The sequence below is a fragment of the Bombus vosnesenskii genome, unplaced genomic scaffold (assembly GCF_011952255.1).
Source record: "Bombus vosnesenskii isolate JDL3184/JDL3185 unplaced genomic scaffold, Bvos_JDL3184-5_v1.1 scf7180000013306, whole genome shotgun sequence".
Taxonomy (NCBI): domain Eukaryota; kingdom Metazoa; phylum Arthropoda; class Insecta; order Hymenoptera; family Apidae; genus Bombus; species Bombus vosnesenskii.
This window is the reverse complement of record NW_022882955.1, coordinates 261,471-277,665: the sequence shown is the minus strand read 5'-3', so window position 1 is coordinate 277,665 and position 16,195 is coordinate 261,471. Positions and strand designations below refer to the sequence as shown.

Below are 16,195 nucleotides of genomic sequence, written 5' to 3'. Positions count from 1 at the left end.
ACAACCGTTAGCCGGTTTAAGGCACGTCAGCTTGGCCTCGCTGGACAAACTTGTATAAGGCATCCTGAGAAAGTTGAAGAGCGGAGAGAAAGTTTTATTTCGCGACGAGGAATGGTTGGGTAAAATAAGTAGCCTGGAATGCTTGCGAAACGCGATGAATTGCTTTGAATGTCAGGCGCGGGGGTAACTGGAAGAAGTAAAAAAAAAGGGGGGGGGGGGTTAATTAATACGGGAGTTGCTTTCCAATATTGGATAAAAAATTAATTAAAGAATTATTAAAGTACAGATACGAGATTAAGGTACAACGATGTCAAATACATTAAGCATGTAGTAGATTGAAGAAGAAAATTGTAATTACTTTGTGCAATTTTAATTTAAAGTGCCTCGTATTAAAAAACGAAGAAAAGGAAAAGATGTTAGTAGAATCTCTCGTATGAGAAGATTATAGTATTGCCATCGCCAAGACGGTCCTACCATACATTTTATTATCCAAAATTTCTTAAAAAATATCTTTCTTTCGCTCTGAGAATTCACAAGAATGTAAAAGGTTCGTGTCAAATTCCAGTCGAACATCGAAATTCGGCTGATTCGAGATCGAAGCGAGATTAATGGGGATTTATGGGACATGCCTTGCTAGTTTTCAAAGTAAGAGCGGCTCGATTCTGTCGCGAAGATCTACGGGACAATCGGTAATTTAAAGAACAAGCTGCACGTGACGTGGCGCGTACCAGAGCATTACGGAGCGGAGCAGAGGGTTCGAAGAGAGAACTCCTGACCTAATCTCAGGATCGTTTACTTCTGCCAGGAACATTATGCAGATGATCCCCGGTACTCGGTCAAATAAGGGACATCTGTTACCGGGGCCACGTTTGGCACTCGTGCCTCGTCGGCAAGATTAAATCGTGAACCGAATATTTATGACGCCGTCGTATTTATTATCGTCGACGTAACGTGATTTCGCGAACTAAGGAACCGAGATGGGACCACGTATCCCTGCATCAAGCTTCCTTGGTTATGCTTCCTACAAATTGATGGCTGTTCAAAATTGAATGATTCGAACGTACGTCTTTTGGTAATTTGGATGCAGATAGACGAGGTATATCATATAGTGATAATCGACTTGACGGGAACTTGAATTTGAATTTGGGCGGGGGAATTATATGTTAAATGGATAATTAGTTTAGTTGAAAATGAACGGTATGGACGTTAGTGAAATTGTTTAAAATGTTAGTAGAATTATTGAGATTTGAAGATACATTAATAAAATTAACAGTATGTGTACACATGTATACTAATGTAGAATTTTGTATATTTATAAAATTATAAAATCTACGTAGAATATTTGTATATTTAGAACATACGTAGAAAATGTCGAATATGTAGAAGATGAAAATTTGAGATATTTTGATGTATCGATATTTTTGGAATATTTATTATAATTTTTGATGCGGGTTATTGACGAAAATAAAAGCTTTTAAATAAAATTGTTCTGGAAATATCGTCGCGTTGAATAATTAATCGTCTTAAGCGACCGTTTTAAAATATGATATTTGCGAAATATTTTTATGTAACGTTTGTGGATATTGTACGTCATGAGAGTAAAGATTACATACAAGAGCCTTGTGTAAAAGAAAAAGTGTGTTTCGAAAAAAGGGATTACTTGATCCTTAACAAAATGTTTCTTGAAAAATTTCTTGAAAAGATTCTCCTTATAAACTCGAAAAAGTGATTTTACTGTAAAGCTCCTTCGATTTCTTTAGGGAACATGTTTCATACATGCGGAAGACTTTCTGGATTTCTTCGATTCTACGAAAAGTCGTGTACCGAGCGTAATCGAAGACGGTTCTGCAAAGAAATATGCAAAGGAAATCTGCATTTTTCATTTATACCATTTTGTGTCATCCTTGTTGGTGGTACATCGTAATAAATAAATATTACGCCATTTCCTTACACGTGTCCGATCGCTACACCAGTTTTCTTTAGAATAACCATTTTTCAATACATTTTATCTCACGGCGTAACACCACGATTCTGAAAGCAATTTACGAGGCTATGAATTCAAACATGTGTAGTGAATGGGGAACTATATACATAGGTGACGCGGAGTCTTCACTGAAATATACTTGCCCGATGTGTTAAATATTTATGAAAAATAAAACACTATAAATAAAACTTAATTTTCGTTGAAAGACAAGATAGTTCTTTATTGAGTAAATATTATCAGTATATGAGTTTTTTTCTTTTCTTTTTCACAGTGCGGATACATTTTTTTTTCTCCTGGTAAAAAATACAATAGGATAGAGATATTTTATTGTGAATTCCAAGATCAATCGTTCCATGTACTTTTTTAACGAATCTATACATCGAGTTAGAAAGTTACGACATGAAACTTTTTATCTTCTACATTTTTCTAATATTCAATATTACACAGGATGGAAAGTACAATAAATTTTACTAAGCTGTCAAGTTATTGTGACGTTGGACGCGAATAAATATAACTGTATCGATAAAGGAAGAGTGAAATGTGTGTCAGTAGAGTAGAGAAACGAGAAATATGAAAAAGGAATACAAATTCAAAAATAAAAGAATCATATCGCGTGTTTAAAAATATACGTATAAAATATCTAAAGTCAAATATTCGTTACAACATTCAATAAGCGGAACTAATCTAAAACATATAAAACATCAAAAATACCTGCTACAGTTAACGCTTTAATTACAATTATTCCATTCGATGTAAACCATCTAAATCGAATAAAACATCTCTCGGCTCCAAACTAATCTTTCGTCCATATCGTATCCCAGAATAGAATTAGAGAATAGAACTAGTAGAATAGAAAATTATAATTTCCCCGAACGAATACTATCCTATCCGATTGCCTTAACCAACCAACACACTTTCATCCACCTACAGCTCTGTTCTCGAAGAATCCTGAGTCACGATGGTCGCGAAGCTCAGCGAGTTCCTCCTTAGTAGCGGACGCATGCATCACCGCCATAATAAGCCGGTTTAAATCCACGGAGGCCGGGTCTCCGATGCAGAAAACGTTATGCAGATGATTCGAGGCGGCGCGCAGAGGAGACATGTGCCAGGAAGCCACGCCTGGCACTTGTGTCCCTTGTCTTCCGGGCGAGATTGAACCGTGAGCCGAATGTTTATGGGTCTGGCGTAATTACCGGCTAGGAGGTCGGCTAACGTGCCGCTGGCATCAACGTCGACAGCCAGAGGAGGTGGAGAAGCCAGCCGTGGTTATTGTTCATAAGCTCAGGCGCCATGTGTTCGAGGAATTTATGCGCTGGCTGAACTGCACCGAGAGAATATCCTCGTCGTCTCTCGTGTCTCGAGCACACCATCGTCGCGAAGAGTGTACCGCTCGGTTTCTATCTGTGTTCGTGCACGTTTGTCCGACTAAGCGAGTGCACGCCACAGTTCTGTCTCTCTGTCTTCGCCCGCACTGGATTTGTCACCGTGCACCGATAATGTTCACCGAGGTCGTGTTTACTTCTCCGGTTAACGCTCGATCCACCCTCCACTACGTAGTAACCTCCACTCTCCTTGACCCCCGCGATGAATCATGATGTCGCGTTGGATCAAGATACCCCGACCTGCTTTGTTCCCGTGTCCCTTCTCAACGGATTGCTCGGCTTTCCAGTCCTCGTTCTTGCTACGTTAACCGTGTCCCTCGGTCACGTTGCTTCATTTTTTGGCAAGTCTGCCATGGATGATTTAGGGTTGGGTCCTTTTTGTCAAGCAACTTGGATGTAGCTTAAGGTTGGTGTTTGATACGATGGTAGTGGATGGTAAACATCGGGAAGTATATTTGGTCGAGGATGATCTTCGTGTAATAAAGGTCTCACTCAAGATTTTGTGACTTTTAATTTGTACTCTTTGTGTTCTTTCAGTTAGTAGACAATAAATATGTTAGGAGGATATAGATCATAGTTTTAAATTGAATTTTTGATAGGCTGTTGAATTTTGTTTTCATGAATTGGCTTGGTGTCGGGTATTTATTGGTTGATATAAAATACAAAGAACGTGATCCATGTAAAGTATCTTGTAAATATTAAAGGCATCCATGGATAGCATATTTTCCTAAAACACAACGAGTCTCTCGAATATTCCTTGAAATTAACGAATATAATTTATCAACCAACTTTTGGCGATGATGTATTTCTTGACAATTTCAACTACAATTAACGTAGAATACTTGAAGAACTTGAAATGCTTGTAAATCCAATTGCAAGTTGAAGCTCAATCTTAATATGCCCTGCGAATTATTTAAGAGTAATGCAAGACACGTTTGCATGAGAATCAACGTAAAGTTGCTTGCATAAATGAGATTCAATTTCAACATCTGTTTCTCAAGCGTGTCACGGAGCGCTCGCGTTCGATTCGTTGGTAGAGTGAAAGTATCTTTCCGCATCTTGTATTTCCAGCATGTCGGAAAGTAGGAGTGAACGAACGAACGAACCATCGGCACAAATAAAACCGGTAATTATGAAAGTTTAAATATTCATAGCTTTGTGAGAAACGAAAAACGCGAGACGGAGTCGGCATAAAGTTTGAAACGTGCTCGCACCAATCACCAAACTTTCCACAAACCCCCGAGCATTATTTATCAAGGAAATTCGAGAACCATGAAACGCCAAGGCCGAAAATTAACGCTGAGCCCCTTGTTTCCAGCATAATTTGTTTCCGTCGCATAGAAGTCAAACTTTTTCGCGGACGAGAAGTTCCGGAGATGGGAGCGAATAATTAAAACGTACCCTTTTTCGATAGCGACGACAACCTTAATGTTTTCACAAACGTCAAAACGAATTCGAATTAAAGAACACGATAAACGCTTTGGCAGTGTAATGTGTGCATTTAAAATTTAAAAAAATTTTTTAGTTTAAAGGTTATTCTTTCTTAGATAGCAAAATTGTTTTATTTTACTGAATTTCTTGTCCCATTATGTGGATAATAAAATTTATTCTAAAGGAATATATTTGCTTCTTTGGTTTTTATGAAAAGATTTTTTAACGAGATTTGCAAAAACAGTAGTTTTTAGATTAGTACTTATTTTTATTTTGATACATATGTATATTAATATTAATATATTGCTTACATCATGGTAGTTTTGAACCATGTGACAGTTTACAGCAAAACAGCTTCGTGTTTGAAGTAACAGAGGGTTCTTCCCAGCATGATCGTTTGTCTTGTCACTTTCAAACGTGTGAAAAGAATCTAAAGAACACAGATGGAAGGACATTTTTAAGAGAAAAGGAAAACATTTTTTCCAAAGTATAATTTGTCATACCCGATGAAAATAGTGTCCGTGAAGAAAACGAAAGTATTACAATTTTTATATTATTATCAAGAAGGAAAATAATTGATGGAAAATTTCATTCTTCCTCTATCGAAAGACGTTGGACAATGAAAACAATTGAAAATACTGCAAATGTTCGCGTTCTCGCAGAAAATTAGTAGAGAATATTTATAAATTACAATTCACTTTTCTAATTTTTCGTTTAAATTTACAAACACAACACGATAGTCAATACAATATCAGTTTCTTAAAACGTAACTCAGGAAACCATTTTTCACGTCTAATATTCTAGAAATCTCTTAGAATCGAGTACGAATCACCATTTTACTCGAAGGGTACCTAATTATCCTGTAAATGGAACCAACAAGGAAAAGAATGGTAATTAGCTCGATGCGATGCTTGTTCCACTTTTTAATGCTTCACTTTTCCTTTCGTTGCTGCTCTCGTTCCGCGAGTTATATCAACACGGGGCTCAAGCTCCATCGACGTGTCGGCTCTTGTCCTGGAGAGCACTCGTTGCGAAGTCGACGTAAAATACGGAGATAAAGCAACAACGACGCGGCTGTTGCGCGACACATGGATGAGCTAACGCATATCCGCGCAATTATTAACGTTTACATTATGTTGAATGATCCTTCTGTCGCATGGGAGTATCATGAATTTCCTAAGTAAGCGCGATCGATTTCCATTATGGTTGATTTGACTGAATGGAACACTTCTTGGAAACCTTGATAGGTTGTTACTTTTATTCTCAAAACTTAGATTATTGATTTATCGTCTAATAAATAACGCGAAAGGAAAACTTAATTGACAAGATGTAAGGGATTAACTTAGTAGTAAAATAATACAAATTTATAGTAGTTTTACATGCTGACTATACCTGAAGTATGAGGTACTATATTTTCACATTCTTATTTTAACATCTAATTTTTCTCAATTTCTCATATTCTTCGCGAATCTTTCAAAATTCTTAGCACAATATCTGCCGTTCTCAAAATCTTTTTTAAACTCAATCTGCCTACGACCTCGCTTGCGTCGTTTCCGCTAACTGCAGACGGTACAGCATTATACCTCTTACCTTTTTTATGCCAAAATCTAACCTTTCGAACCTCTCACGAGTCATCTTTCGCCCTCTTCACGAGTCTTTCAAAGCTCCTGCCGCAATGTCCCTTCTTTAAAACGCTCCTTAAACCCCCGTCGCACAGAAACCTCTAGCACGTTCAACCCCTGAAACAATCGTCCATACTCACCGAGCCGGAATTCGCCGGGCAATCTCCGTCTGCAAAAATTAATTACACCCGATGAGATCAGATTCAGAAGGCAGCCACGTGTCCTCTGGTTCGAACGTAATTCCGTTGCACGGCCGCTGGATCTGGACCCCGGCTAACCAGACCGGACGCCAGAAAGAGGAGGGTGAAACAGCCGAGACGAGGAGAGGGATCTCCTAATCGGTATGAGAGTTTCCACCAGCCGACTCTCAATTCGTACCCGAAGCAATTCAACGAGAGCCCGCGGGAGCAACGGACTAACGCACCATGGAGGAACGAAGCGAGATAGCCGAGAATGGCGGAGATCGGAGAAGGAGAAACAGGGGAACTCGAGCGAACGACTCGAAGACAATGCAATTATTCGCAATTACCGCGTCCGTCCGCGGTTCGCGGAATTATCCCATTCTGTTTCCATTACTGGTACCGTCATTCCTGCCTATCCAACCCCCTTGCACGTAAATTCGTGTACAGGGGTGCGCGTCGATGTAAGATGACGCGTCGCGTTCTCGAAACATCGAAGAAACGATGAAATTCGTGTACACGGTGAATCGAGAGGGAATGTGAATATAATTTTGGGGTTTAGGATGCTGCAGTAGTCGTTGGGGAAGCATGGAACAAGTGGAAGGTTTGCTGGAAGTAGAGTAGGTTGGTGTAGCTATGGATCATTCTGTTTTTGTTCGTTACAAAAAGGAAATTTTAGATGCGATATTGTTTTGTATGACGTAGATAGGAAAAATAAGTTTGTCAATAGGGTATATAATGAAAAGAGAGTTCGTTAAATTAATCAAATTAATTAAAAAATACAAGAAAGCATGGCGGATGGTTTGATATCTTTCGTTATACATGTAACTACATTCTTCTCGCTGGTCGCGATACTCGTTTATTTTTCCATCATCCAGCACCACTGGCAAAATATGTATCGTTTCGCATCTCGCTTTACACACACGGATACGAGTACACACAAGAATACACGCTCGATTACCTTGCTACCGAGGCGCAGACGCTGCTATGATTAGACATCACATATATTTCATGCGAAAAGGTGAAAAAGGAGTTTCGAGAATTTATGATTTCACGCCGTGGCCAGTGTTTAAGAATTCAGTATTATAATAACGAACAATAGCTTCCGTGACGCAAGCGCAAATTATTATTTATTGCTATTTATACTTGAAAATTTAATAGAGAAGCAGAGAATTACCGAATCGCATAAAGAATTTCACCTGTAGGATTTATTCTCATTTATGAACAATGTCGTACTGAATTCGATATATCCTCAATTTCAAAACTTCAACTTTCATCGATCCAAGAATCGATGAATTCTTTTCATTCGAGAAATCAAATTGGACGGATTCTTCCTACACGCGAAAGATTACGAGACGTTGGTCCGATCGGATCAAGAGTAGCATTAGACAAAATTCTTCGTCCCCGCGTCTTCGACTATACATAAACCGAATCACGTTGATCGCTAAAAACGAAGGGAAGCGAAGGGATTCGATTACAAAGCCTTCGAGATCTCTTTTCTTTCCTTTTCATCCTCGTCGTTGGCGCGGCTCGGCTCGTTAAAGATTAACGTCGTCGGCCTGGAATCGCGTTCGTGGTTCCAAGAGCCGGAACAGGGGACAGCTAATGTAACAAAGGAAATCCGGGCGACGAGGGATGAAACTTAATTATGCGACTCTCTTTAGAACAGCAGTCATCCTATGGTTCGGTTTTTCGCCACCACGGAACCACTCGTACTGCGTTTATCGGTAAACGTTCTGCAACTCGATAGTAATAATAAATCGTGGAAATTCTATTTTACAAAAACTCTCGCAAGAGGATCCTATAAATGAAACGTGTTTTTCACACCATCCCATCGCGGCTCGAAATCAGCGAATAATTTCACCAAAGAACTCGCAACAAATTGCACCCACAATCACGCCCACCGTTTCTCCTTTCATTTACCAAACAGTACAACGCTTACACCCAAGGAATCTTTATCCCCCCCCAACATTCATTCTGCTCGCTATTTCTTCTTTCTACTCTCGGTCGCCAATTACCTCTTCTTTCCTTTCGCCTTTCCTCGCCTTGTCTCGTCGTTTTTTCTCCAACGACGTCTTCGACGTGTACGCATTTCTTCCTCTTTATCTTAGCCTGCCTCTTTACGGTCGTATAAATTTTCTCGATAGCCATTCTCCTTCTCCTGTTCCTTCGTTAATTTCGCCACAATCTACCATCGTTTCCGGCGTTCGTTGGACGTTTTCAACGAAACAACGACACGCATGTTAGCGTACGATCCGTAGAGTATAAGGACGCAATCTTGGTCATGGAGTCTTTCATCTGTTTCACGGGCAGACCGTATTCCGGAAACGCCCCGTAATTTTCCACTTTAAGAGAAAACCTACGCTTTTTTAGACACTGTTTTATCGATGTCGTTGTCCGTGGCCGATTATGTGTCTCGAGATGGAACGATAGGGCTGTCGTATACAAGTGGCATTGACAAAAGAAGATTTAAAGGATGAGTAACACGAAGAAACGCGACGATTTTAGAAAATGAAATTATTGCAATTGACAGGAGCAACGAATGAACGTAATAGTTCAAAATAGATGATCATTGGCAATGTAGTAAAAAATGTCTGATACAGAAATTACTGGCACCTACTACTAAAATTTTTAGAATTTTAAAAAACGTTAATGTCTTTAAATTGTTTATTTATTATGCGCGCAAATTTCTAACAGATTGTTAAAATGCTGCACTGGGGAACTAAATACAAATAATTCCACGGTTATTAAATTCAATCGTGAATCATGTCTATAGTAATATAATTTTAAGAATATCACAGAGATCAAGGTAAGAGATTGGAACCAGGTATTAGAAACGTTAAATCACAGGCGTAAAGCTGCAAGATTTAAAGTAGGTATTAGGAACAGGAGATCGCAGGAGAACCAAGGCGGGAAATTCAAATTGGGTATTAGAAACGTTAAATCGTAGAATCCAAAATGGAAAGTTTAAACCGGATATCAAGAACGTTATTAAGTCGTAGAAATGAATTTTCTTGATTTACTTTAACTATTATATTTATCTTGGCGTGTGTAATCGATGATTACATGAATCATAATACGAGTCTACCTAATTTCGCCATGTTGAACAATTTTCAATGCTGAACGCGATTGAAATAATCGGTAACGCATATATATATATTATATATAAAATAAATATAAAATAATACAGATGTATGTTGTTTTCACAGTTACAGTAGAATAATGCTAAATTGCACAGCATATAGAAAAAGCATCTTTCGTATCGCTTAAAATTTCAATCGCGTGTAAAGAAATCGGCATTTCAAGCCAAGTGATTAAGAGCTTATTTAGAATTTACTAAAAACCGTGTTCCAACGTTTAAGTTCGTCTTTTACGATCTTGCAACGAGGCCGCGTTATCGTTTTCAAAAGTGGAAGCATCGTTAACGATCAAAAGGAGAGCAGAGAAGTAAAAAGAGCTACACGAAGATTGTCTCGAAAGCTATCCGGCCACGGATCGATACTTGACCGTCGCGTCGTTCAATCGCGGCGACTTCTCGAACGATGAACGAGTGAACCGAGGGGGATATAATCGGTCGAGCTGCACGAATTAAACGGATTTTATCGGCGCGCCATTGCCGCGGTCGAGTCTTAAATTAAACTCGCTCTGTACTCCGCCATGCATCGGCGCTACAAACGAGCCGCGATTATCGTCGATCGACTGGATTACGTATTTGATGAAGCAAAAGGAGGAAGGTAATCGAACGGAATGCTTTCGGCACGAGAGATCGCCCGGAGGGAATCAAAATGCCAGGGAAATAATGATAAACGTCAAACGCGTAGCGAACGACTATCTTCTTTCTTAATGAATCTGACGTTAGCTTGTAATTACGTTTCGATTACTTCACGGTGCTTTCCTACGAATTGGTTGATATTGCTCTTTTGTGAAAACGAGACGATTTTATGTTGAATTTTTTAAAATATTAAAGTAGCTTGAAGAGTATAAAGAGGTATTTATTTGTAACAGGCGCGTTGTTTTAATAGCTGTAAATTAAGGCGTGCGATAAGTAGGATTTAAGTGGAACGATGTTTTCTTTATCTCTTGTCAGTAGAATAAGCAAGTGGTTGGTCAGCCACTGCACGATACAACGACTACCTGCTTTATATCTATTTATCTATTGTCACTTGCGAACAAAACTCAGATATTATTTAAACTATCGTTTAATTTTTTCAAATGTGGCTTTATTAAAATCAAGAAAGATAATTGAATGTTATTTTTCTGGCAAAGAAAATGAACAAATATGTGTATATCGGCAATAAGATTAACTGTTTATGAAAGCATTTCGTAAATTCAGAAATATTTATTCGTGGTAAGTTTATTGTATCTTTTGAAACTATTGGAACTTGAATTCGACATTTATATCGATATTTTTCATGAACTTAATGTATAATAATTTTATTTGTTTTTTTAGTGATATAACAAAAAACAAGAGATTTTAATAATTTACAGATATTTTCGATCATAATTAAAAAAAGTTTGTTGTTTGCTCTCCTTTTATCTTACCTTACTCCGTTTTTTATAGAAAGTAGGGCAAACTCTTTTCTCAAGCCCGCGCAAGAAACGTGGCCGTTTCTTCGCTTTGTGTGGCACGGTTTTGTCTTCTTTAACGCTGCCGTATCTCGTTATTCCTGCTACAATTCGCGACCTCCGAAACAAAACAGCCAGCCAGAAAAAAACGCCTCGTATTTCGTTACTGTCGCTATACTTCTACCCCTTTCAACCAAGACAGTACACTGATCGCTGCTACAAAAAATGTCATCCCGTTGTAATCAAGATACGAAGACACGAAGAAAGACGATATAGCGAAAGAATGATTACGACTCTTTTATTTTATGACAAATTAACTGTTGAATGTATCGTCGTCTAATGTGTTGAAATTCTGCTCTAGCTAAGATTTAAAATTTTAATTTTAGAATATTCGAAAATGTTACTCGATTTAAATAGAATTGAGCGTTCGTAATGTAAAATTGAAGGTGAAATTTATAATTCACAATTTGTAGCTCGGAACAAAATTTTTATGAAATTCAACTTTCAATAACAAGCTATCGAACTGTTGATATTCGTTTGAACTATCTCACTTCGTTTTATGTACTTTAATAAAAATTCTCCGAGTCAGAAATTGAGGATAGATATTGCTATTCTTTAACGAAGGAAGTTTTAAATGAGTCGAACGTCGAATCGACTTCAAAGGTCCATATACTTTAGCGAGTTCAAACATTACGAAGTTCAAAGTTCTAATTCGCACAGAGTTCGTTAGTTTACCAAGTTCTGGCGAGTCCTTTAACGGATCCTAACTTGTTCACTTTGACGTACCAATTTGTTGTAATCGCAACGCTAACCATCCTGTCTAGACCCAACGTTTCCGTTCCAAGATCTTCTTCCTACGATGTTCTAGAACTGCCTTTTCTTCTCAAAATTTCGTATTACGAATTTTCATTATTCTATCCTGGAAAGAACGAAAAACCATATATAGAATAAACAATGCGAAAATGGTATAAAACAATTTCAACATCGAATATAAGATTACGCGATTAAGTATTATATTAGGTTGTCCGAAAAGTGTCTTTCTTTCGCAAACGTGTTTTTTACAGCAGTGCACCTTCATACAAATCCGAAAATTATAACACTAAACTCAAAAACCACGTATATATTCAACGACTAATTCATAAATATATCATTCGTACAAGAAATGTATATATATGAACACACTTGTTTGAAATTCAATTACTCGCGATAAACGTAAGAAATTCTCATTCTCGCGATATTCTATGCGAATAAATAAAGATCATATAACAAAACTTTCTTCGTTCACCGTAAGCAATGCCATTTTGCCAATTTAAAACAGCAATTAAAGAGAAGAAAACGAATCGAAATAGATCGTCGTTTAACGATACGATACATAAGCGTAGGAAGCAAACATTTCACAATGATCCTTCATAAGCGGCTGGTAAAGTTGGAGCGCAAAAAGTGTCATCGTAACGAGAGGAAAAGAATCTTCTTCGTTAAACTCCTTCGGAGAAAGTCTGCGCTATAACTACGTGATCCTGTTGACTCCATTAATTAACCATTCGATCGCAAAGAGCCTTCGCTTCTGACAGTTTTTCTTCGCCTGCTTCTCTTCTTCAGCAACTCGCAGCCGTCGACATTCGCCGACATTCGCGACAGCGGATAGGGTCACTCGGAAACGAGATGTGACTCGAAATCCTTTGCCAACGTGAAACCTTCCGTAGAACGTGCGAGCCTGATGCGTTCCACGCAAGATGAACGTGTGGTTGCGCGTTACGAATGTCGAATCAACTTTTCCTGCGCTTTGATAAAGCTGGATACCACACAATTTCTTACTACTACTACTGCTGGCTACTAAAGAGAAATCGGCTGCGTAACGATACTTTATTTTCTAGATATTATAGGATTGAGATGAAGTACGTTTTCAAAGCAAGTGCTGTGACAATGATAAAGGTGGATGTTAGAAATATCAAAGTAAATGCTCGGTTTTATGATATTGACGCTACATACGCGGGAAAATCGATATAAGTAGGGACTCGTTTAGGTATTTAATGATTTATATAGGATATACGTTTTCAAGTAGACCAGAAATTATTGGTGAAAGATTTTCCTATCTTCGTTTATCTATGAATTTTGATAGGATTTTGTAAATGTAAGGAACTTGCATCTTGATTAATTTGAACTAAAATCGAAGATTTTCACGAAATGTGACGTATAATATATCTAAGGAGACACTTGATTCCTAGCTTCTAGAAACGTCATCATCGATGCTAAAAATTTACAAAAATAATGTACCTTGGTTGCTACGACAATGATAATATATTGTACGAAAAGATAAAACGAAAAGAGTGATCGATATGGAACCTCTCGTATACAAGAATATATTCTCCTTAATCTATAACATTCAAATACGACTATTGCTTCCTCTTCCATTATTTTTCATCTTCTACGACGAATAGCCATACATTATCCATAAATTTTCATCGAACGAGCTACTCGATTCCCTAATACGCTGAATGTCCCTTCGAGAAAACTCGAACAATACTTCACTCTGAACTGCACACTGTAGTCTGAAATCGCACGGATTCGATGCTCTGCGATTTATCGTAGCGTCGAGATCGTCGTTGGAATACTGATGAGCTTGCGGCGGCAAGATCCTGTACCAGGAAGATGCACACCAACAGAATTCTCGAAAATCCTCGTCTAACCATCCCGTCCATATAAACACATTCTCTGACCTGACCTCCACTGTCTGCGAGTTTAAAGCTGATTACTCTCGCTATACGCTAAAGCTGGTAAAGTAAACCTGTAGATTGTCTCATAAATTCTGTCGACTTTTCATTTTTCAGCTTTTATTGGATGTAAATTTCGAAAAGATTCACAGAATGTTATTAATCGTCTGAATGGCGCCAGATTACGAAAGATTGAACTTATCAGGCCTGTAAGTATGAAACCGGCATTTGTTTATAGATGACCGTAACTGATAATGTAGTTATCACTAAACTGCGTCATTGATGCCAAAAGTCTTTGTTGACATCTCACAAATATTTTTTTTCTCGCAAATATTTTCTATATTTGATTACCTTCTGTTGAGGTTGACTGATAGAGGAACGAGTGGAGCACGTTCATATATTTATAGCAAAGGACATTACCAAAAAGTTAACCTTGATGTGTAACAGCAACAGAAATCTAATTATAGCTCTTTCGTTTTTAGATATTGTAACCCAAAACAAAATTTATATTCAAGAGCACAATAATATGGACCTCTCCTTATTTTGAATCTTTTTCACCAAATTCTATTTTCTTCGTAACAGCGGTCTCCAAGTGACGGATATACAAAAGAAAAGGTGTAGAGTTTATCTTGAAGTAATTACTTCAACACCTTCCAATTTTCTATAAGTGTGTGCGCTGCGGTGCTGTTTTCACGAAACTTGTTCTGTGTTTTCGCTTTGACGAGCAGGATCGATCGTTTCAAATTCGTCGCGTTAATTCGACGTTTAATGAAACCTGCGTCTACTTTCGGAATCAATCAGCTTTGGTAGGGGTCAGAGGCGTAACGAGAATTAACGCGGCCCGGAATTACAGAGGAATTAAATGAAGATTAATTTTCGTTTGGGCGTTGCATGGACGCGACTTCCTGTATGATAGGGAACCGATTTTAAAGCTATAATTAACGTGGTTCCATGAAAATTTCGATGAATACTTTCGTTTGATGCTATGAATGCAGTATATGTCTGACTAAGCATGGTTCTATTCTACTTGAACTCAATGTCCTATCAACTTCCCCATGAAAATAAAAGGATAATGAAAGTTTACGTGTATTTTTTGATAAATTTGACGTACATCTCGACTAATTGCTATTTAATTTAATTTGTCCTTCGTCTCTATAGCCAAAAGTTTCCATCAACGTAAAAAATGAAATGAATACTGAATAATATAATTTTCGTTATTTTTGCAACTTGCCGAGGAAAATAACAAGAGAATGGAAATACACATATTCTTGTAGCATTTCTTCCTACGCTCTCATCTACTGCAATAAAACGGAAACTTCCTCTCACCTCTCGCAACGAAACGAAAATTACAGAACAATACGCCACGTAACAAGTTGCATCGTTCTCGATCTGTACTTAACCATTCCGCCGGCATCGTCGTTTCTCCCTTAACATTCGCGAAATTACAAAGTTACCTCAGAGCTTGAAGTAGGCGAGAGAAAAGAGAACAGACTCATGGAAAGACTTCACTGGAGGGCAGAAGGAATTCTATATTCCATGTAGCCGCATTATTTACGTGCATTGTTCTTTTTTTTATTATTATTCTTTATACTCCTTCATTATTCTTGTGAAAGCGATGAAACGAAAAACGTGTATGTGAGAAAGAAAGGGAATGAAATAACGAACATACGCTTTTATTAGAATTTTTATTACACCGAGCGATAAATTCTTGTTGGTTGAAGCTCAAATATGCAGCTTTCATGCCGAAGAACTGTCACAATTCGAAGAATTTCAATTTTCTTGCTATAACAATAATGGATGCACGTGTATGGTCATGCGTGTGTTACGCGTTTTCTCGGTGAAACTTGCAAATATTAATACATAGTTTACTACGAGTCGTATGTCGAATTTTAAAGTATTTAAAAGTTCCTCTATTTAGAAAAAATAATTCATCTTTACGATATTCAAATGTTTGAAGTCGAATGAAAAATGTTTACGAACGATACAAAAATTCTATCGATTGAATTGATTTTGAGTTATGTGCGCCTACCTTTTAAACGTAATTTTCACTCGAAGACAAACTAGAATTTAAATTTTGAAGATTGCAAATGAAATAATATCTTGCCGAATGCTAATTTTATAAACTCGAACAATGATAAAAATTGTCATCGAGAAACACCATACTGTAATATATGTATGAGAAACCATTAAAACAGTGAGAAGAAAAAGAAGCTGTATGATATCAGGAACGATAACAATGTTGAATATTTAATTTCATGGTAATCGTTCGAAAAGCGTTTGGTGTCTCAAAGCTGTGGAGGTAAGTATGCTTGAATCCGAA

At 37.7% G+C, this 16,195-nt stretch overlaps 1 protein-coding gene across 3 annotated transcripts in view; it reads left to right on the top strand.

Annotated features, from left to right (window-relative positions):
- The window catches only part of LOC117234671, a 349,263-nt gene that overhangs the window by 300,583 nt on the left and 32,485 nt on the right, over window positions 1–16,195 (top strand). The gene's annotated exons all lie outside the window — the stretch shown is intronic.